The sequence below is a fragment of the Carassius carassius genome, chromosome 15 (assembly GCF_963082965.1).
Source record: "Carassius carassius chromosome 15, fCarCar2.1, whole genome shotgun sequence".
NCBI lineage: Eukaryota > Metazoa > Chordata > Actinopteri > Cypriniformes > Cyprinidae > Carassius > Carassius carassius.
In genome coordinates, this window is record NC_081769.1 from 4,932,973 (window position 1) to 4,956,930 (window position 23,958).

Below are 23,958 nucleotides of genomic sequence, written 5' to 3' on the forward strand. Positions count from 1 at the left end.
TGAAAAACATTACTTTTAACAATTACCACTTCAACAGCCTCAAAATAATTATGCTAGTCTTTTTACATAATCTATTAACAACTAAAAAAGTGTAGACTTATAAAATCTTATGTAATATATGACATAAGACACTCACGGATGTTAAATTAAAAGTACCTTAAGACCTTCATTTCGGAGGCAAAATCCGCGTCTGCGTATTTTTCAATGTAAGATCTTTTATTTCCGCCTTTTATTAAACCTCAAAATACTCCCAGACATAAACAATGAATGATAACTTTACATTTTTAATCTTACTTACCATAATTTCTTTCACTTGCTTCTCGCTTCTTTCACGCTGAGAAAAATGGCGGCTTCTCGCACTGGCGTTGTCCAATGTTAACGTTACGTGTGTGATTTCACATTCGCGTTCCCAACCCAGCGCTGCTGGGTTATGCTCAAGACCAATTTTCAACTCAAAATCAGAATCAGAATGAGCTTTATTGCCAGGTATGTTCACACATACAAGGAATTTGTTTTCATGACAGAAGCTCCGCAGTGCAACATAATGACAGTGACAGAACAAAAAACACAAAATGGAATAAAAAAATAATAATACAAATAGGTAGGTAAGGAACGAAAATATAAAAATTGACAATGTATGGCAAGTATATTACAATGAGCATAATGTATGTACAGGTATATTTTGTGCAAAAAAATTAAGTGTACGCTAAGTATGTGTGTGAGATAAATAAGTGTATGTATATGTAATCGTATGCTTCTGTCTTCGTTGTGTTGTGAATTAAGTGCAAAAGAAGACAGGAGAACGCCGGATTGGGTCTGCATAAGAGAATATATTTTCATTAACAGGCCGTCATGCCAGTTTCAGCTCAATCACAGTGACACTCAGTTCGGGAGAAAGACAGAAAAGAAAAACACAAGGAAAGAAAAAGCACAGAGACGGAGAAAACGCAGTAACTCCATACACTTAAACATGAACCCCTATGATATAAACTTAAACACAAAAAAATAGGGTTTGTCAATGCATACCTGCATAAGAGAATATATTTTCATTAACAGGCCGTCATGCCAGTTTCAGCTCAATCACAGTGACACTGCCAAAAAAAAAAATAACATTCCCAAATATTGTATACATATTACATCTGTGAATAAAATAAATAAAAACAACTTAAACATCGTGTGTGTGACTTATTTTCAACCAATGCTAACAACTAATCGGTAGCATGGAATACAGCATACCTCAGTTCGGGAGAAAGACAGAAAAGACCGCTCAAATGATCAGTACAACGGATATAGCTGCCTGGACCGAACCACTTTGTTGTAAAGAGGAGGGGGGGGGGGACGGTCGAACCATCACCTCTTTACACACCCTTTTTAATGAATTTAATGAATTTAAACACTTGTTTAAATAATAGTAGAACAATCTTAAATGTATAATAACAGAAAAATCTTGTGAAATAAATAAAACCATTTTAACCTCGTTACACTCACCCCCACTGATTTCACTAGATTTTACGTAACATCATGAAAAGAGTAACACATCAAAAAGAAAAAAAAAAAAAAAAAAAAAAAAATATCATGCCCAAAATACTCAACTCTACAGTTAGAGGACTCAGCAATCAGGTGTAACCCCCAAACATGAAGACTGAAGAAAGTCTACCAACATTATTGCTGTCCACAGAAGGACTAGGAAAGACAAAGGTTAGCTACTCCTTTACCTAACCATAGGAAGACATGCCATATACACATCTTATCGACAGATTACATCCAAGATTGCATAATTGTCTATTTTCATAGACTACACACAAATGTGCATTATTCCTTTTTTTCAAGCACATTTAAAGTGTGAAATGAAAAAAAATAAAAAATAATACATGAACTCTGTATCAACTCATTTCATTTTCTCCAAACAAGATCGACAACAAATATGTTAGATATAGTCTGAATGAGCCTATTTAACGGCTGTACTAGTCTTTATGAGCCTATTTAACGGCTTTACTAGTCTTAATGAGCCTATTTAACGGCTTTACTAGTCTTAATGAGCCTATTTAACGGCTTTACTAGTCTTATCAGACTATACACTATTACATATTAGCCTAACCCTCTTGAACAAAATAGAAAACAGGAAAGAATAGACAGTCTGAATGAGCCTATTTAATGGCTATACCAGTGTTAACAGACTGTACACTATTATATATTAACCCTCTTAAACAAAATAGAAAACAGAAAATGTATCGATAGAAATCGTAACAACAACAGAACAAAAAAAAAAAAATTATATATATATACAAGAATAAGTAACCATCTACCAATTACTCATAGTATAATTTTCTTTTACCCAAAAAGATTCTTAACAAGTTGACTAGACATAGTCTGAATGAGCCTATTTAACGGCTTTACAAGTCTGCCATGTCTAGTACGATAACCCTCACTCTGATCAGGCCTTTCCACTGACAACTCCTTTCCATAGGTAGATGGTTGTACAGAAAAGGAAGACTCATTAACCAGGCTTTCTTTGTGAACTGCCTCAATCTCAGTGACAGTCTCCTCACTCAAATTGACACCTTTCGCTGAATCATCCTGATTCCCATTCCTTAATTCAGAGAGGTCACAACTGCGTTTATCATCGCCCACATGGAAGTCAACACCAGTAACCGTAACATCACACTCACTGGTAGCAGATGTTACCAACTCCCCCTCAACTTCTACAACATCACTTTCACGAACAGTTTCCTCACACATCACATTCTGCTCATCCAATTCATCTCTATATGCTACAGAACCACCAGAGCTACTAGAGAGGTCAGCAACCCACTGAGTAGTCCTTTCTTCTGCAAGCTGCTCAAAACTAGAGTCCTCAGGTTCATCACCACTCACACTGGATAACTGTTCCTCGACAGGGTCTGCATCAAGCAAAGGCAGAAAGTCAACCGGCATAATCAGATTCCTATGAACAGTTTTAACAACACCCGAAGGGCTTCTGAGTTTGTACGTGTTCATCGAGGGATTTTTGTCAATCACTACATAAACCGTACTCTCCCAACGATCCGCCAGTTTCTTTTTACCTCTTTCGCCTTTGTTGGCTAATAAAACTCTTTGCCCAATGTCAACTGACTGTCCTTTACTCCTTTTGTTATACATTTCTGCTTGTTTGTGTTGTTGTTTTTCTGAATGTGACTGTGCAAGTTTCATAGCTTCACAAAGGTCTCGCTTGAGTAACTGCACATACTTATCAATGTCAACTGTTTCTCCACTCAAAAGTACAGGTTCAAACATCAGGTCAACGGGTAGTCTCGGAGTACGGCCATACATGAGAAAGAAAACGTACATGTGAAAAACCCGTAGTTTCATGAACTGTACAATTATATGCAAAAGTCAAGATGTTCAACATTTGCGGCCATCTGACTTTAGATCTGGGAGGCAGTGCACGGATCATGTTACCAAGAGTACGGTTCATGCGTTCCACCTGGCCATTGCCCATCGGATGGTACGGTGTGGTGTGCGTTTTGTCAATACCAGCCAACTGAAAAAGCTCCGCAATCAACAGACTCTCAAAATTAGCGCCCTGGTCAGAGTGAATGCTAACAGGAAAACCATACACGCAAAAGAAGTTATTCCAAAGAACCCGTGCCACTGTCTTCGCAGACTGATTAGGACAAGGATACGCACACGCCAACTTCGTGAAATGGTCAGTGACTACTAAAACATCAACAGACTTATTGTTGTGGTCTTCAGCTGACCAAAAGTCTATACAGACTAATTCGAGTGGCGACAAAGTGGTAATGGAAACTAATGGGGCCCTAGCCTCAGGCTCTGGAGCTTTGCTCACAACGCATCTCTTACAGTTGTGTACGTAATCCTTGACATCTTTCTCCATTGTATCCCAATAAAACCTCTGTCTGGCCAACCCCAATGAGCGCTGCTGACCCTGATGGCCCGCATCATCATGAATGCCTTTCAATACTGCCATTCGGAGCGATTCCGGCACAACATATTGGTAAGCTTTCTGTTTGGTCACTGTGTGCTTGGACACACGATACACTATCCCCAGGTGCGTGGTCAGTTTACCCCACTGTCTCAATATCTTTAACGTCCCACGTGATTCATGAACTTTTTCGCGCCTAGAGGGGCGACGACCGCGGTCAATGAAAAACTTGACCCGACCCAGAACACCATCATTGACTTGTTTGGTAAGAAGTTCATCATGAGTGAAAACAGGAACCGGGTTCTGCCCCACTGCGACAAGAGATTCCAAGTACTGCACATGTGAAATAGCTCTTATAGTACCTGCGTCTCCCCAATGCTGATGTGTCCTCATGACAGCAGAAACCTCATCACTGCACACATGTACACTTCCTGTAGCACACACAGCTTTCACGGTAGCGTCTCCAGTGCCAATCTGAGCAGTCACACCCCTCATCTCAGGAAGCTCCGCCGAGAGCCGAAACATATTCTGAACGTCATCCGTTTTGAAATTGTCTGCCTGCTTAAGAAGGGTGGAGTAAGGAGCTCTAGTTAGTCTAGTTAGCAAAATTTTTGACTGCACAAAAGGCTCTCTGCTGAGGGCATCAGCCACCACATTTCTAGGGCCTGGAATATACTGGATGTCGAAGTCAAACGGTGCTTACTGCGCCACCCAGCGCTGCTCGCAGGCATCCAACCTGGGCTTGGTCAGTATGTACTTCAAGGGATTGTTGTCGGTCCACACGGTGAACCTGTGACCACGCAACCAATGGCTAAATTTATGACAAATTGCCCATTTCATTGCGAAAAACTCAAGGCGATGTGCTGGATATTTTGCCTGAGCATGATTTAGAGATTTGCTGGCAAAAGCTATTGGTTGTGCTCTGTCACTGTTGTGATGAACTTGCGACAATACTGCACCAAGTCCAGATGTAGACACATTAACGGATAAAATGAACGGCTTACTAAAGTCAGGGTGAGCCAAAAGTACTTCCTCAACGAGTGCTGCCTTAAGATTCTGAAATGCCTGTTTACACTCCTGAGTCCAATCATTTGGGACAAGTTTGCGGGACAGCGAAGGCCTTTACCTACTTTTTGAATGCCGAGGTCTTTTCTGACCACCAGTCAGAGCAAACAAGGGTTTGGCCAGTACAGAACAGTTTTCAATAAAATGCTGGTAGTAGATAACCATCCCTAAAAAGGAAGGTATTTTGGATGGAGATGACGTGACACCATCTAACTCCATCAAATCAGCCTCTCCAACCTTGACTATCGCTTCTACTTTATCCGGATCCCTCGAAATTCCATGTTGGGAAATTATATGACCTAGAAATTTAACTGAGCGCCTCAAAAAACTGACATTTTGAAGGTGAGAGTTTCAGGTTATGCTCCTTCAGACGTTGAAATACCATCTACAAACAGGCTAAGCTCTCCTCTTCAGACTTCGCAAATACCAACAAATCATCAAGGTAACACAGAAGACTCAAAATGTTCTGGTCACCGAATATGGTAAGCATCATTCGCATAAACGTGGCTGGGCTATTACACAGACCCTGCGGGAGACGATTGTATTCGTGCAATCCTAACGGTGACGAAAACGCAGTATACTTCTTGTCAAGCTCATGCAGGGGTATGTTGTAATAGCCAGCCGTCAAGTCCATGGTACTAAGGAACATGTTTCCCCCCAACGCAGCCAGGACATCGCTCTGATGCGGAAGCGGATGGGCATCTTTAACAGTTCTGGCATTAAGCCATCTGAAGTCTGTGCAGATTCGTAGATCGCATTCTTTTTCCACACGAGAACCAAGGGAGAGGCAAATTCACTACAAGATTTACGAATTATGTCTTTTTCCTCCATCTCATCCAAGGTCTCTTTCAATTTGTGATAATGAGCAGGCGATATTCTACGATATGGTAACCTGAATGGTCGGTCGTCTGTTAGTCTAATACGATGGCAGAAATCCTGCGCCTCACCACAATCTAGATGATTTCTCGAGAAGACAGACTCATAGGCCCCAATCAAATCAACAAGTCTCTCTTTGCACTGCACAGAAACTTCACAGCCACCAATTGGAATTGAGCTGAGCCCTAGCTTTTCCAGCTTATCATTCACATCACAGATGTCACTACACACGCTTCTCGCAGTGAGGCTACCACAGGAGCTATAACTTCACACTTCCCCCACATTTTGGTGAACAGGCAAAGTGTCAGACAACTGATCAAAATCCTCTAAAGCAACACAGGGAAAAACATCTGCAATTTTCGAATTTCTGCGTAGAGTTACTTCTGCATTAGTGGGGTTGATAATCTTCATGGGTAGCCACCCATCTCCCCACAATGGAGAAACTATTCGCCCAACCATTATCCGTCTGTTCACACATGGTGATGTACAAGGCTCAACGATAACCGTACTGCCGGCTGATAACACGGTACCCGTGGGTAACCGACCACACACCAAATGTTCAGTCATAGGCTGAAGAGTTACAGCACCTTTCAGCTTCAAAGTTCCGAACTTGTCTGGGATGGACTCCCCACGCCATCTCTCCAGGTTAGACAGAAGACGAAGAAACTGGCTACTGTCACTCTGGCCCGGTGCATCAGGTTTACTCATAACACGCCAAAATCCATCATTTGACTTGCAATGTCGTATAAGTGGCTTAAGCACATTAGTACCCAAAACAATGGGATCAATCTGTCCTTCAACAAACAGGACTGGGACTAAAAACTTGTACCCATAAACTTCAAGTCACAAATCGCATAGCCCTAAAGGACTGGTTTGTTTACCCCCACAACCCACTAGAATAATATCCGCTGGAACCAGCATGTCATCTGTCTTCACGCCTGCTTGTTTTAACATGGGTATTATAGCAGCACTGATGGTAGTCGCCATTGACCCAGTATCCAACATTCCTTTCAACTCAACTTTATCCTGCACTAAAATATTAGTGTAGAACAAACTTTCATGCGTCTTCTAGGTGAACTGGTAAAACGGCAAAGTCCGACGTCGTCTTAACCTCTGTAACAGCAGTCTGTGCGTACCCTCAATGAAACGGAAAAACGGTGCGATCCGACGTCATCTATTCTTCGTGCATTATTCCGCGCGTCCCCACGATGAAGCGGGAAAGCGATGAAATCCGCCGTCTTCTTATCTCCGTGCAGCAACCTCGGGAGTTCGGCAGCCGCTGAACAATCGAACGGGTCACGTCACCAGTGTAACCGTATGCTTCTGTCTGCGTTGTGTTGTGAATTAAGTGCAAAAGAAGACAGGAGAACGCCGGATTGGGTCTGCATAAGAGAATATATTTTCATTAACAGGCCGTCATGCCAGTTTCAGCTCAATCACAGTGACACTCAGTTCGGGAGAAAGACAGAAAAGAAAAACACAAGGAAAGAAAAAGCACAGAGACGGAGAAAACGCAGTAACTCCATACACTTAAACATGAAACCCGATGATATAAACTTAAACACAAAAAAATAGGGTTTGTCAATGCATACCTGCATAAGAGAATATATTTTCATTAACAGGCCGTCATGCCAGTTTCAGCTCAATCACAGTGACACTGCCAAACAAAAAAATAACATTCCCAAATATTGTATACATATTACATCTGTGAATAAAATAAATAAAAACAACCTAAACATCGTGTGTGTGACTTATTTTCAACCAATGCTAACAACTAATCGGTAGCATGGAATACAGCATACCTCAGTTCGGGAGAAAGACAGAAAAGACCGTTCAATGATCAATACAGCGGATATAGCTGCCTGGACCGAACCACTTTGTCGTAAAGAGGAGGGGGGGGGGGGGGGGGCGGTCGAACCATCACCTCTTTACAGACCCTTTTTAATGAATTTAATGAATTTAAACACTTAAATAATAGTAGAACAATCTTAAATGTATAATCACAGAAAAATCTTGTGAAATAAATAAAACCATTTTAACCTCGTTACATATACATAAATATAAATAGTGTAGTGTGTTCCACAGTTTTTATCAATTGTTCATTAGATGGATTGCCTGAGGGAAGAAACTTTTCCTGTGTCTGGTCGTTCTGGTGCTCAGTGCTCTGTCGCGTCGACCAGATGGCAACAGTTCAAAGAGAGAGTGTGCTGGATGTGAGGGGTCCAGAGTGATTTTGCCAGCCCTTTTGCTCACTCTGGATAAGTACAGTTCTTGAATAGATGGGAGGGTTGAACCGATGATTCGCTCAGCAGTCCGGACTACCCTCTGTAGTCTTCTGAGGTCAGATTTAGAAGCTGAGCTGAACCGGACAGTTACTGAAGTGCAGAGGATGGATTCGATGATGGTGAAGTAGAACTGTTTCAGCAGCTCCTGTGGCAGGTTAAACTTCCTCAGCTGGCGAAGGAAGTACAATCTCTGCTGGGCCTATTTCACAATGGAGTCAACGTGAATGTCCCACTTCAGGTCCTGAGAGATAGTGGTGCCCAGGAACCTGAATGACTCCACTGCAGTCACAGTGCTGTTCATGATGGTGAGTGGGGGGAGTGCAGGGGGGTTTCTCCTGAAGTCCACGATCATCTCCACTGTTTTGATTGTGTTAAGCTCCAGGTTGTTGAGACTGCACCAGACAGCCAGCTCTTTAACCTCCTGTCTGTAAGCAGACTCGTCACCATCCAGAATGAGGCCGATGAGTGTGGTGTCGTCTGCAAACTTCAGGAGCTTGACAGAGGGGTCCTTAGATGTGCAATCGTTGGTGTACAGGGAGAAGAGCAGTGGGGATAGAACGCAGCCCTGGGGAGTTCCGGTGCTGATTGTACGGGTGCTGGATGTGTATTTTCCCAGCCTCACTAGCTGCTGCCTGTCTGTCAGGAAGCTGTTGCACGGAGAGCTGAGTTAGTTTGGGCAGGAGGAGGTTTGGGATGATCGTGTTAAAGGCCGAGCTGAAGTCCACAAACAGGATCCTCACATAAGTCCCCGGTCTGTCTAGGTGTTGCAGAACATAATGCAGTCCAAAGTTTACTGCATCATCCACAGACCGGTTTGCTCTGTAGGCAAACTGAAGAGGATCCAGCAAGGGTCCAGTGATGTCCTTCAGGTGGGCCAGCACCAGTTTTTCAAATGACTTCATGACCACAGACGTTAGAGCCACAGCCTGTAGTCATTTAGTCCTGTAATTTTGGATTTCTTTGGGATGGGGATGATTGTGGAGCGTTTGAAGCATGAAGGGACTATGCACAGCTCCAGCGATCTGTTGAAGATCTTTGTGAAGATGGGGGCCAGCTGGTAGAGCTTAGAACGGGCCCAACAAATCAAGCCCGACCCTACCTGAGCCCGAGCACGTTGTGTCCGAGCCCGACCCGGCCCGACACGTTCACTGTAATTATGAGCCCGAGTCCGATTTAAACCCGACCATTTTTAATATGTGGGCCGTTATAACCAGGGGCAGCGCCAGATTTTTTTTTTTTTTACCACAGGTGCTGCTGTGCTAGATCATTTAGGCTACGGGGGAGCTGCACAGTTATATATATATATATATATATATATATATATATATATATATATATATATATATATATATGTATTTCCCGCCCGAGGACGGTGGCGGGAAATATCGGCAGAGAATCTTAGCTCTACCAGCTGGTCAGCACAGGATTTCAAACAGGCTGGTGTTACACAATCTGGGCCTGGTGCTTTTTTTCCTTTTCTGCTTCCGGAAGACCTGGCGCACCGAATCCTCGCTGATCTGAATTGCAGGTGTGGGGGAGAGGGGGGATGCAGGAGGTGTGAATGGTGAGAGCGCTTGATTGGAGATGTGTTCAGGGCGGGTTGCAGGAGTTGTTAATGGTGTGAACGGTTGTTTGGAGAGGTGTACAGGATGGGTTGCAGGAGTTGTGAATGGTGTGAATGGTTGTGTGGGGAGGCGTTCAGGGCAGGTGATGGGTGTTCTTTCAAACCTGCAGTAAAACTCGTTCAGATCATCTGCCAGTCGTTGATTCTCCTCAGTGCTGGGGGGTGGTGTCTTGTAATTGGTGATCTTCTTTAGACTTTTCCACACTGATGCGAAGTCATTCGAAGTAAACTGAGTCCTTATTTTTCCAGAATAATTCCTCTTTGCCACTTTGATCTCCTTTTCCAATGTGTATGTAGCCTGTTTATACAAGACATTGTACCCCTTCATGTAAGCATCTTCTTTGGCCTGACGGAGCTGTCTGAGTTTTGCAGTGAACCACGGTTTGTCATTGTTGTAATTTAGTTGAGTCCTGGTAGGAATGTATATATCCCCACAGAAACTGATATATGATGTTACGGTCTCTGTGAGTTCATCCAGATCGGTGGCAGCAGCTTCAAAAATACTCCAGTCAGTGAGGTCAAAACAAGATTGTAAATCCTGCTCTGCTTCATTAGTCCATCTTTTTACAGTCCTTATTACAGGTTTAGCTGATTTTAGTTTCTGCCTGTAGGTCGGTATAAGATGAACCAGAAGGTGTTCAGAACGTCCCAAAGTTGCTTGTGGAACAGAGTCATATGCATCCTTTATTGTGGTGTAACAGTGATCCAATATATTACTGTCTCTTGTGGGACATGTAACATGCTGTCTGTATTTTGGCAGTTCACTGGAGAGACTGGCTTTATTAAAGATCCCAAGAATAATTAAAATGGAGTCCGGGTGTTGTTATTCTGTCTCTGTGATCTGATCAGCAAGTTTCTGTAAAGCTGAGCTCACGTTCGCTTGCGGAGGAATGTAAACACTCACCAGAATGAACGAGTGAAACTCCCGCGGAGCGAATAGAACGGCTTGCAGTTAATGAAGAGTGTTTCGAGATTTGAGCAGCACATCTTCTTTAACAGAGTTACATCTGTACACCACCGTTCATTGATGTAAAAGCATGTGCCGCCGCCACACGATTTCCCTGTTGATTCTGCTTCGCGATCCGCTCTGAATAGCTGAAAGTCCGGCAGATGGAGCGCGCTGTCCGGTATGGTGTCATTCAGCCAAGTTTCCGTGAAACACAGAGCAGCAGAGTGTGAGAAATCCTTATTTGTCCGAGAGAGCAGAAGCAGTTCATTCGTTTTGTTGGGTAGAGCTCTTTTTCCCCGTCTGCGCGTCCTCTTGAAGTGTGTGATCAGCGCAGCCGCTCCGCCGACAAGAATGTCCAGCAAAACATCAGAATAGTCGAAAACCGGTGATATTTCGGGAGATGTGTGTTGCCGAATGTCCAGCAATTCGTCCCTGGTGAAACTGATTGCAGGAATATAACTAAAGACAGGACAAACTAAAAAAAACTCAAAAACAACTGCAGAGCACGTCACGGAGGCAGCCATGCTGTATCGGCGCCAACGATACACAAAATTGGGTTAACACAACCCAATGTCCTACCGAGTCTCGACCCAGCATTTGTAACTGTAGCAGAATTAAAATCCCATCAACCAATCTGTTCATCCAGCGAACATTCAGTGTAAGTTCATATCAACTCTAAGCAAGGATATTTTCGTGGCCACAGAAAATATATTTCCCTCAGTATTAATGCATTCGAGCTTTGGTGCCACCAGAGGCATGTTCTGCCTTTCTGAGGTGTTAGATGTATTTCAGGGGATGGATTCATAGACCCTCACAGTTAGCTTGTTGTATCAGTGAAGGGGTGTTAGGAAGTATTAGTTAAATATAAAAAAAGAGTTGTGTGTCTGATTGGTTAAAATGCTACACTGTGTTCAACTGAGTAGCCTTTCATATCTTAATCTATTCATTTTACTGCTATTTATCTCCACTGTGCATTAATCTGTCTTCCAGAAGGGTCCTTGATTTGTTTATTTATTTACTTAGTTGCAAATTATTGTTTGGCCAAGAAAAAAAAAATTGCAAAGCAATATGAATTGAACTTTAATTACATTTCTAAACTTTCAAGTTTAATTCCTCCCCCCCACTTAAAAAATGTATTGAGGAAAAACTAATGTAATGCACAAATATAAGCCTCTGTCTGTCTGCCCATCTATATATAAACAATAACCATGAACGTATCCTTATCCTTGAGAACTTATAATGTAACATTTTACAAACTGGTAATGCTATGTTAGTTCAAACTCATGTGTTTGCTTTTTTACTTTAGGACAATCTTGTACTTTAGGTAATTTTACATCACAAAAATAATCCCTTTAAGGAGCTGTATTTTGTCAGCCCACAATTTGTCTCCTCAGTCAGGTGAAATCATCAACACGGTTCTACCTGCAGTTCTAGAAGGGGAAGTTAAGAATAATAATGAGAAGTCTACAGAAACCGCTTGCTGGTTTCTGTCAAAACCAGCAGCAACCCTAACAGAAGGTTGGGTTGCACTGACAGCACATGCTGCAATAGGCTTTCCTTTCTCTAATATGCGCACAGACTTGAAGAGATGTTTTGCTGATAGTGGCTAGCATGTTTGCTGCAATTTGATCTGCTGGCAGAGGATTTATATCATATGTGTCCAAGACAATGAAGAAGAAGAAATCAAGAAACAGAGGAACAAGTTTAGATCAGTAAGCACTTTATAAAGATAGAATCTAAATTCAAACTCATTTTGAATGCAAAGTACTGTAAAGCCAGTTCACACCAAAATTTATAACTATTTAGACAGTTATGACACTAACTAGATTAGTGTACCCCAAAGGACAATGCATTCTGTTTAGGTTTGTGCTGTATTTGTTGTCATCTGCTTCAAATGCTCAAGCTTTTCAAAGTCAGGTGGATTGAGATTAGCTTTTAATTGGTCAGCACTTAACAAGAAAAAATAAGTAAATAGATAAATAAATAATTAAACAATAGTTTGCATTGTAGAGCATATTATTTGATACATTAGGCTTTTATGGCTCATATGATGTAGGTGAATATGGAGCTCACACTCAAGGAGGAATAAAAAACACCTCTTTTATATTCAAACTGAGCAAAAGTATGCAGTTTGGTACAGTTGCTGATATTTATATGGCCAAAAAGAAAGATGAAGTTCTAGTAGCTTGTGATGAAAATCAAGGAGATCTTTATAACTGTATAACTAACTACTTACATAAATAAAATCAATATAAATATCAGTTGTCACTATATATCTGCTGAAAATATGTCTTAGTAAGATGACATTTAAATACTTAGTTAATGATCAAAGCTCTGTAGTATTTATCATCTGGGTCAGAACATGAAATGTAATGCAATGGTTGAGAGATATACAAATAAACTAATCCCTTAAAAGGCACCTATTTTGAAAAATCCACTTTTGCATGGTGTTTGGACATAAATGCGTGCTGGCAGTTTGTGAACACAATGACACAAATCCACCCACTCCTTATTTTTTAATCCCCATTAACCCAAATCAGTCTCACTAGACATGGTGTTTTGATTCTCTCAGCAATATGACATCACTTTGCTTTGACCACACCCATGGTCTTTGATCGACAGCACTGCATTGCCATAGTATCCACCATCTCCAAATTGTACGCTGTCCTCCATTTTCTCCATGCTCAAGCAGCTGTAACGCCATGACTGTCCCATAAGCAGTCTTTCGAAGTAAGATTGAACAGAAGAGTCTTCATTTTCTCCCAACATTTGAGCCAGGGAAGACACAGAGGATTACTTCTATTTTTCAAGGTAATGTGCCTCAAAATCTACCTAAATGTCAGGTCATTATAGTGCTTAGATTTTAACCATATTTGTGTGCATACATCATCAAAGTATTTGAAGTGATTAGTGCCACACCTGAGATTAGTTCACGATGCACTTTTTATTCGGTTGCACTAGCAAACATATCCTCCCTGCTTTGTCGAGTCAGTCACATGGCTCAGTCCATTGAGCCATGCCAATGACGGATCAATGAAGCGTGAGCTCTTTAACGTGGTGCTGCTCATATGTTCGCCATTGTTGTGTCCCATAAGAGCATTGCACATATACACAGACCACACCTGGAGCTTCAGAAGCTCTGAGCAGCTCTTTCTCTGTTACAGAGGTCAGCAGAAAGGAAAGGCTGTCTCCAAGCAGAGGTTGGCCCCCTGGATAGTGGATGCCAACACACTGGCATACCAGTCCCAAGACGAGCCCGTAAACCCTGGGTTTGAGAGCTCAATCGACATGGAGTGTAGTCTCCCCCATGCATCTCTATGGCTGACATTTATAAAGCTGCATGATGGATGACACTGAACACCTTCACAAGATTATACAGTCTCCGTGTCAAGTGGATTTCTTCCCAAGTGTTGGGTAATAATGGCCAGGAAGGACAAGCCAGTGTCACACTTGCTGCACCATTCCCCCTCACCTGGAGATGCTAGCGCCTTTTTCCTCCTCCAGTAAAGTTGCCCTGAAGGCAAATCCTGGTTGATTATCCTCCGGCACCCATGGCAGTCAGACTGGGTGGAGCAGAATTTGCGGTGGGAATGTTACAACCTTTGTGTAGCATTTTTTCTGACATGCAGATGCTTGTCAACATTTGCAATGCCACAGGGTTGTGATGGGGTTTAGGTTGTGGCACTTTACATGGACACAACTTGTAGTGACTGACAGATAGGGAAAATATTGGTTCCTCTTCAGGAACTCGAGCTGCTTCGAATGCTGTGGGGAACGCCTTTTGGTGAGACTGACTCTGAATATCGTGTGCAATCTGTCCAATGGAAAGGCGTGACGCATGGGGGGGGGGGGGTGACGTAACGACCAGGAAGCTATAAAAGCGCACATGCCACGCACCACGCAGGTGCCGACTCCTCCGCTCCCTCACGGATGGCAGCCGCACCTCCACATCACGGGCGGCCATCAGCGAGCTCGCACGTCCCCGGAAACTCACTCCAGCCCACCGCCTCGAGCGTCCATGGTGGCACACTTCCTCGCCTGCTCGATGGCACCGCGGATTCACCACAGCGGCGAGGGATCTTCAGCAGCGCGTCCCTCTTTCTCCCGGGTTTCGGCACCACTGTAACAAATTAAACCTTCATAATCATCGGGAAGAAGGAGGCGGGAACCGGCGGACAATCAAATAAGAGTTAATAATGACAAAATAAAGACAAAACAGCGCGTCAGCCCCTCAGGGACGACTGACGCGCACAAATAAAAACCAAACACAACTAAAATCCAGGCCTGGTCCTCTCTCGTCCTTCACTGTTGTCTCTCCAGTTTTATATCCTTCCATCTCCTCCGTGGGACTCGAGACCGGTGGGTCGAGCAGGTGTCGCTCATCTCCAATCACTCCACCGGCCTCGCCTCGATCCCACGGCTCTCGGCCCCGCCCCACTCGTCACAAGCAGCTTCCAGCGAGCACTGCTCTCAGTTATTTCCGCCCGCAGGCGTAGTGGAGCTGAGAGGCTCACTGCCCTTTCGGGGCCCTATTAAGGAAGGAGCCCATCGAGGTGGTCCCTCCTCAAGACAGGGAATCCCGGTTTTGCATCTGGTATTTCATAGTTCCACAGAAGGATGGGGGGTTGTGTCCGATATTAGATCTACGTCAGCTGAACCGCTCAGTTAAGTCACTTAAGTTCAAAATGCTCACCATCATGCATGTTGTAACTCAAATCAGATCCGAGGACTGTTTTGTCACAATAGATCTCAAAGATGCATACTTCCATGTCTCCATCCTTCCACAACACAGGAAGTTTCTGAGGTTCGCTTTCGGAGGCGAAGCTTACCAATATCGAGTACTTTCCTTCGACCTTGCACTCTCACACCGCATGTTTACGAAATGTGTAGATGCGGCTCTGGTTCCTCTGCATATGCAGGGCATCTGCATTCTGAATTATATCGATGATTGGTTTATTCTAGCTCAATCAGAGCAGACGGTGGTTCGACATCGAGATGCCATTCTCACTCACATGGGGGAGCTGGGTTTGAGACTGATTGCCATGAAGAGTGTTCTTTCTCCATTTCAGAGAACCACCTATCTAGGTGTAGTGTGGGATTCGACCACGAGCAGGCACGTCTGTCTCCTGCTCAGATCGAGTCAATCCTCACATCAGTCAAGAGAGTCAAAGAAGACCAGTCACTCACTGTCAAACAGTTTCAGAGACAGTTAGGTCTGATGGCAGCTGCATCCAACGTGATACCTTTTGGCCTGCTGTACATGATACCCTTACAGTGGTGGCTCAAGACCAAGGGATTTTCCCTGAGGGGGAATCCACTTCGAACTATCAAGGTCATGTGGCGATGACTTTGTGCCTTAGACATGTGGAAGAAACCTTGCTTCTTGAATCAGGGCCCAGTGCTGGGAGCTCTTTGTCGGCGTGTAACTCTAGCGATAGACGCAACCCTCACCGGTTGGGGTGCGGTCATGAGTGGCCACCCTGTCCGCGGTCTGTGGAGCTGTCGCCATCTGACAGGTCTGTGTTCGTGTCCCTTGTACAAGCTGGCACACCAGATCCTTCTGTGGTCCCAGGAAAGACTCCTCTCATTCAGACCAGTGTATATTCCTGGGAGATTGAATGTGGGAGCAGACATACTGTCGAGACAGGGGCCGAGGCCTGGGGAATGGAGGCTTCACCCAGAGGTGGTGAAGCAGATATGGAGAGTTTTTGGACCTCTTTGCGACTCAAAAGACATTGCAAGGTCCCCTCTGGTTCTCTCTAGTTCTCTCTAGTGGTAGCTCTCTAGATGGTCCATGCCTCCACTTTTGTCAGATATTACAACATAGATTTCCTGGCTCTTCTGTTCTCTCGCCTTAGCTGTGGTCTTTGGATACACACTAGGCAGGGATTTGGAAGTCTGGTAGCGTGGGCACATTGTTCCCCAAAGCGTTCGATGTAGCTTGAGTCCCTGAAAAGGTGGTTGCGAATGTAACCCTAGTTCCTCGAAGGAACGAGATCCAAAGTCGTTCCCCAAAGCGTTCGACGCAGCGTTTCGTTCCTTCGAGGAACTAGGGTTATATTCGTAACCTTGGGACGTTACGTAGGTAAACATCGTTTGTTGATGGAGGGAATGGAGACGTTACACCGTGACTCATCATAGGGGGTTTACTTGAGTGCCCCAATCCGCTCTTGATCCGCCAATTAAATTTGGCCAGTGAATTATAGGCGGCAGGACCTCACACTCATCAGGTTTCACACTGAGGAGCTGAGAATGTGTCCCTGGCAGCCAGTGATGGTTCAAGCAACTAAACAACTTTAAATAGGAAAATAGTGTCAATAATGCAAAAAAAAAAGGCATAAGTACGTAACTGAGATGTTCTCTTGCTCTCAGTCATGTTTCTGTTTGTTGGTGTAGGCATGCAAAACCGAGACTTATACGCTACGCCCTCTTCTGAAGATAGGGCAGGACTATGCAGCTCATTTGCATTTAAAGTGATACACACCAAAACAGCTTTTAGTTTTAAGAAATGCCCCAAAAATGTAATTTTCCAGATGTTATAATAAATGACCTGTGGGGTATTTTGAGCTGAAACTTCACAGAAACTTTCTGGGGACACCCAAAACCAATATTACATCTTGTACAAAGGGGCATAATAGGTGCCCTGTAAAAGCCCGATGTAATGTACACAATATTCATATTTTAACATAATTTTTAGACAAAGATTTTTTTTTTAAATATAGGTTTAATCAAGATAACCTAAGTTGCTTCAGTCCAGAGTTCATCTTGAAATATCACTAACAATATGAAATTTAACTTTTTTCTTAATTTGATATACAGAAATACATTACAACAAAGGAGAGAAAACTATTAAACCCCTGCCCTCCCAGAACCTTCCCCATCCCGTACACCTATCCCATCGCACCCCAGGACCAAGATAAATACAAAAGTAAAACAATATAAAATCAAATAAATATATATATATATATATATATATGTATATATATATATATATATATATATATATATATATATATATATATATATATATATATATATATATATATATATACATATATATATATATATATATATATATATATATATATATATATATATATACGACAGTGACGAAGGAGAGAGTTTATCACTGATCACAGAGACTTTTCAAAGAGAAATCAGACCAGAAATCAGACCAGTGGGCCACATCAGACAGTTTTTTATTGTTTTTTTATATTAAAAAAAATTAATTATTTACTGCAAGCAGGAGTGGGACACTTGCCACGTTTCATTTCATACATATGCTTATATTCATGCACATGCACAAATCTCTTGCAGTTGCAGTAGATTTCAGTCTAGCGTATCTCACCACATTTTCACCATTTACCTCTCACTGACTAAACAGATGGCTCACAATGTTAAAACATTGTCTACTGATGACTCTTTGTGCTAGTACACACTTTCATCTGAAGTCACATCCACTCTGTTTTATTCACTCATATTTATTTATTAATTTTTTTTATCAGTTTCAGCTGTACAATTTAGGGTACACATATACAGTATGTATACAAGTTCTGGTCATATTTTAGATATCTACTGTAGATACCAGTCTAAAGGCCCGTTCACACCGAGGATGATAACTATACTTGTGAAAATAAAGACTTTGTTGTAAAAATCATTCCAAATTGTGAATAAAGCAGAATTCACACCAAATCTTGCGATAATTAAAGAACCGCCTTTTGAAGACCAATGTTATGCATATGTCTATACAACTGTATCATTGTATGATTAATACTAATGTCAGTATGATTTTTATTTAGTTGTATTTATATGGAGTATAGATTCCTAAAAATGGAAAATATATATATATATATATATATATATATATATATATATATATATATATATATATATATATATATATATATATAGGCTTATTAATTAATGGTAATGTCTTATTAATCTATACCCTAATTTCAGTTAAATTGTGGCCATGCTGTACTAAATTTAAACAAGGGAACAAATTAGTGGAACGTGACAACAATTTAACTAAAATGGGGGAATGAACAAATTAGTTGTGGGAAAGGATTCTTAATTAACAAAACATTAAACACATTTTTTTCTAAATGGATCTTCTCCATCAATCATTTTTGGTTATGATGTTTGAATGGAAAAGGCTCTGACCCATGAACCAAATGATATAATAATATACAAAACAAGCAGGCCATTGAAATAGAGTTTTACGGTTATCTTCTAGTCAGCTATTATTGTTGCATTAAAAGTAAGTGTCTAAATGTAAATCTGCCACAAGCAACACACTACTGAGAAACTCTGCGGCCTTTTTGATATTCTTTTCACATTTGTAGCACTTGGCTAACAAAATGGTGGCAGACTGAGCATATGAATGAGCACAGACTGTTGTTTTTGATATCTTACATCTGAGAATGGAGAATAGACCTGCTGCTGTTGACAATCAAACACAAGATTGAGTAAAGCTGCAAACACGAGCTGCTTTCAGAAGCGCAGAGAAGTGAGGGTACGGAGCCAGCGGCAGACTGCTCCTCGTCCTTGAGAGGGAAAGGAAAGAAATGGGTTATGAATCTGAAAATGTAATATTCCCAAGGAAAATAGTCAAGGTCTTGCATGTGTTCAGTAGCAGAATGCAGAGTGAAACAGGCTGATAATAGTGAAGGAGAAGTGAGTGAAAAGGAAGGTTACGGGAGGTGAGGTCTCGACACAAAGACAGCGAGATTAATACCTAATGGACTGTGAAGCCAATAAATGTGGCTGTTTTGTCTGATGTTGAAAATGTACAAAGAGCGTATAGTAGAGGCCATCGCTACCTCAAGGTCAGATTTTGGCTTTTGAATGCTGTGACATGCTTTTGAAATGCTGACATACATTAAGTACTCCTGGAAGTTTATAAATTCCTAATTGAAATGTGCCATGCAGTCAAATGATTTTGTCTGGAATGAAGTAAATATGCAATTTCCTTCTTTCTTCTTGAAATAACAAAAACTGGAAGCTTTTAGTGCTATTGGAAAATTAAGAGCACAGGATGGCCACATTCACACAAGCGGAAAGAATGTCTATAGAAAAACATCCATGATTTTAGTTTTATGGATTTATTAATAATTTACACAGAAATTGGACCTGCTTGTGTTTTATGAATTAGGCCTAAGGTGTAGACTATAATTAATATCTTTTAAGTTTGGTTGGTTAGCATAAAGCCCTAAACACTTTCCAGATGAATGATTGACATCGTGAAACAATCGTTGCAATTTCTGTGATTGTGGCCATTGTCACGGTATTGCAACCAAAGATAGCCTGTGATACAGCATGATCATTGTGTGTTTGCTGGTACGATCCACGTTTACTGACCAGCTAATAAAAATGTGACATGAAATCAACGCGATGTGATGCTAAATCATAAAACTGCTTAAAAAAAACTCATAAAACATTCCTCTTTTCCGCCTCCTCTCTTTTTAGTCTGCTAAAGTGTGATTTATCATGGTCTTTTTGGTTACCACTACTAACACATGCTGGTGATGTTTTATTCTTCTATAGTAGCGTGTGTCATAGCGTTCAAGTTAATAAGTGTCATCATTGTACAGTCATCGCACATGTCATAGCCAGTATACATGTTGCACAATGTGACATGCAGTGATCTTATAGGATTGCTAAAATCATGCAGTGTGTTTTGGGTTTAAGCAGTTAACTGTAACACCTACTGGTAGATGCAGATTTAACAATCTGTAGAAATAAAGCATGTTTTCCATTGACAGACATTAAAATTTATTTAAACAAAAATTTCATTAAACTGTATATGTAACAGTTACATACAAATATTGTCACACCGTTTTTTTGTTTGTTTGTTTGTTTTACGCATTTTTTTTTTTACCTACTAACAAACCACAAGCAACACAACTAATCATGACATTTTAAATCAAAAACTGAAAGAGTATTTTCAAGTGTTCTCAATTAAATTTAACCTTAAAGTTTTTGGTTTTCTTTCCATAAACAATTAGGTCTGTAATACCTAGAGAAAACTAGGCTACCCACGACTTCTTATGTTGAGGGAACAACATATTTTTCTCATGGCCACGAGTTTAATGTAAACAAACCTGCATGACCATAGATTATCAGAGATGGAGTCATTAATATTTCATTTTGAATTATTATATTAACCATAGGCCTTGGCTATCAGACTGTATTAAGTGCGATAGCATTAAAATGTATCATGAATAAATGTTACATAAAGTGCATAATATAAAATAGGCCTACAAGAAAATTTTTTTTTCCATCCTACAGTCTTGTAAGTATATTAACTAAAGGTATTTATCCCGTAATATTTGTATTTTATTATTATTATTATTATTAGTAGTAGAATATTATTATTTTTTATATTTTATATTCATTTATATTAATTTTCCCCTTCATTTTAATCTCTTTACTTAACGTTCTGAATACTTTTGTAAATAATAGCCTACTGTAAATGCTCAACATGCCAATAAAGCTTTGATTATACTGACTGGAATTTTAGCTGCAGTGCAGTTTAAATTTAATGTATATTTCATCTTATTTCGACTAATTAATGGATCATAATTATAAATACTTTAGTATTTCGTTTAGAAATTAATCATTCACGTAGTTTCATTTGTAAATGAAAACACAATACACTCATTTATCATCACACATGGGCATTAATTCAATCATAAAGTCAAAACTTTATTGGTGTAAATGTCAGGTGTTTATTTTCTATATATATGGTAGGCTAGCAAATACTAGCATAATTATACAAAACGTTAACCAGGCGAAAGCGATACACAAATTGAAAGGGGGATAAGTATATATAACAATAAATATAAAAATATTGCCCTATTAAGTTAATATAATAATAATACTAATACAGTAGTATTACTACTACTACTACTAATAATAATAATAATGATAATAATAATAATATACAACTATTAAATTAAATGTTTAATGTTAATAAAAATGTTCTATTACTAAAAATATCTATTTTTGATAATCCCGAGTTTCTATGGTCACGCAGGCTTGTTTACACATTATACTCGTGGCCACGAGAAAAATGGATGTTCTTCCCTCAACATAGCATCTCAAGGCCACAACTTAAGGATGTCATTACCTCGACAAAATGTTCTCGTGGCCACAACATAATATAATGTTCCCTGTCAAGGGAACTTCGAACTGCGTCCTCTGAGGGGACACTATGGGGAACACCTCGTCGTGACCCGTGTCTGAAGCATACTTTGAAAAACCTCCGCCATGGGCAGGTCTATGGCGGCCATGGTGGTAACGGAGAGACATCTATGGGTGAACCTGGCAGACATCGGGAGGGAAAAAAGGGGGTTTCTTCTCGATGCTCCAGTCTCGCCTTCTGAGCTTTTCGGTACCTCCATCGAGATGGTGGTCGAAAAGTTCAGGGAGGCAAGGGCGCGCTCAGCTGCCTTTAAATCCTTCATTCCATGAAGGTCCAGGTCCGAGCCCAAACAACAAAGGGGTACTGGCCCATCTCGATCTGAGGATCGTAGACGGGCGCAGAAGGCTAGTGTCGCGGCTCGCGCTCCTCCCCCGACTAAGGGCAGGGGCAAGAGGAACCGCGGGTCACGGAGTGGTAAGCAGGGTCTGAGGGATGTGAATCAGATGAGGCAGCGTCCTCGCCTGGATCAGAGCGATAGAAAAACCTAGTAGCTCCAGATGTTTTTAACCTCTGTTTTAACTTCTGTTTTTATCCTCCCCTGCCTAATTCCCCTGTAGCCACCAGCTCTCCACCTGATCGAGGTTAGGTGGAAAGTCTCTCACATAACAGTCTCCTTTCCTGGACCTATGATGTTTTGGTTGGTTCTATGTTCATAGTAACCGCCTTACTGACGGTCCGGACCAGAAGGGGGTGCCCCGCAAGCAGGACTCCAGTACAGGAGGGTGGGTGAGTACGTAACCCTTGCTTTACCTGCTTATGGACGTTATGTTGCTGGTGGTTATATGTCTACTAACAAACTCTGTGAGTTTCCTTTACAGTGCTCTGGAAAAAGCTAGGTGGCCAAGATCACAGGCTTTCGGTAGGCGGCTGCCCTCTGAAGCCGCTCTGCGGTTGTCCATCCCACACCCCCTCCCGAGGAGCCTGGCTGATCATCAGAATTGGCACAGCACTGCAGGGAATTTCATGGATGTCCGGCCAGGTCACCCTGAGGTGCCGTCTGGCCGCTTGGCGCATCCGGGGAGGTGGTAGTTACGGATGTACTGCCTCAGGTGATGCTCCCCTCGCTTGAGGGTTGGAGCTCACCTCTCCCGTGCGATCCAGCGCCTCTGCGATGCTTGGGGTTACGCGCTCCGCTTCATTCCCTTTCTTAAGATGATTAGCCCTGGGTTCCATGGGCTTCATTCAACCGGTGTGTTCTTGTTATACACCTCAAGCATAGCTTCCCTCAACATGAGGGTCTGGGTGGACTCCCACATATTGTGGTTATCAGGTAGTAGGCTTCATCAGGCCTCTCTGATGGTGAGCTCCCACATTCTGTGGTTGTCAGGTAGTGGGCCTCACCAGACCTCCCTGGAGATTTAGCTCCCACATACTGTGCGTTTCCACTAAATAGCATATTGTGGTTTTCAGATAGTAGGCTTCACCAGGTCTCTCTGAAGGCGAGCTCCCACATACTGTGGTTGCCAGGTAGTAGGCCTCACCAGGCCTCCCTGGAGATTTAGCTCCCGCATACTGTGCGTTTCCACTAAATAGCATATTGTGGTTTTCAGATAGTAGGCTTCACCAGGTCTCTCTGAAGGCGAGCTCCCACATATTGTGGTTGCCAGGTAGTAGGCCTCGCCAGGCCTCCCTGGAGATTTAGCTCCCACATACTGTGCGTTTCCACTAAAAAGCGAGCTCCCACGGTTTGTGGTTGTCAGGTAGTAGGCCTCACCAGGCCTCCCTGGAGTCGAGTTCCATATTACTTTCAGTTTCCACTTGAGGTGGTTATCTGGTAACAGGTAGTAGGCCTCTCTAGGCCCCTCTGTAGGTGAACTCCCACATATTGCACATATTGTGGTTATCAGGTAGCAGGCTTCACAGGTCTCTCTGAATGTGAGCTCCCACATACTGTGGTTGTCAGGTAACCTTTCAGTACACACGCTAAGCCTGTGTACTTTCTCAAAACCACATGGTGGTCAGTGTGCATGTTAACGCTTTGCGCACTGTCTGAAATCCACGTAAGTGGTAAGTGTGCACGCAAGACTCTGC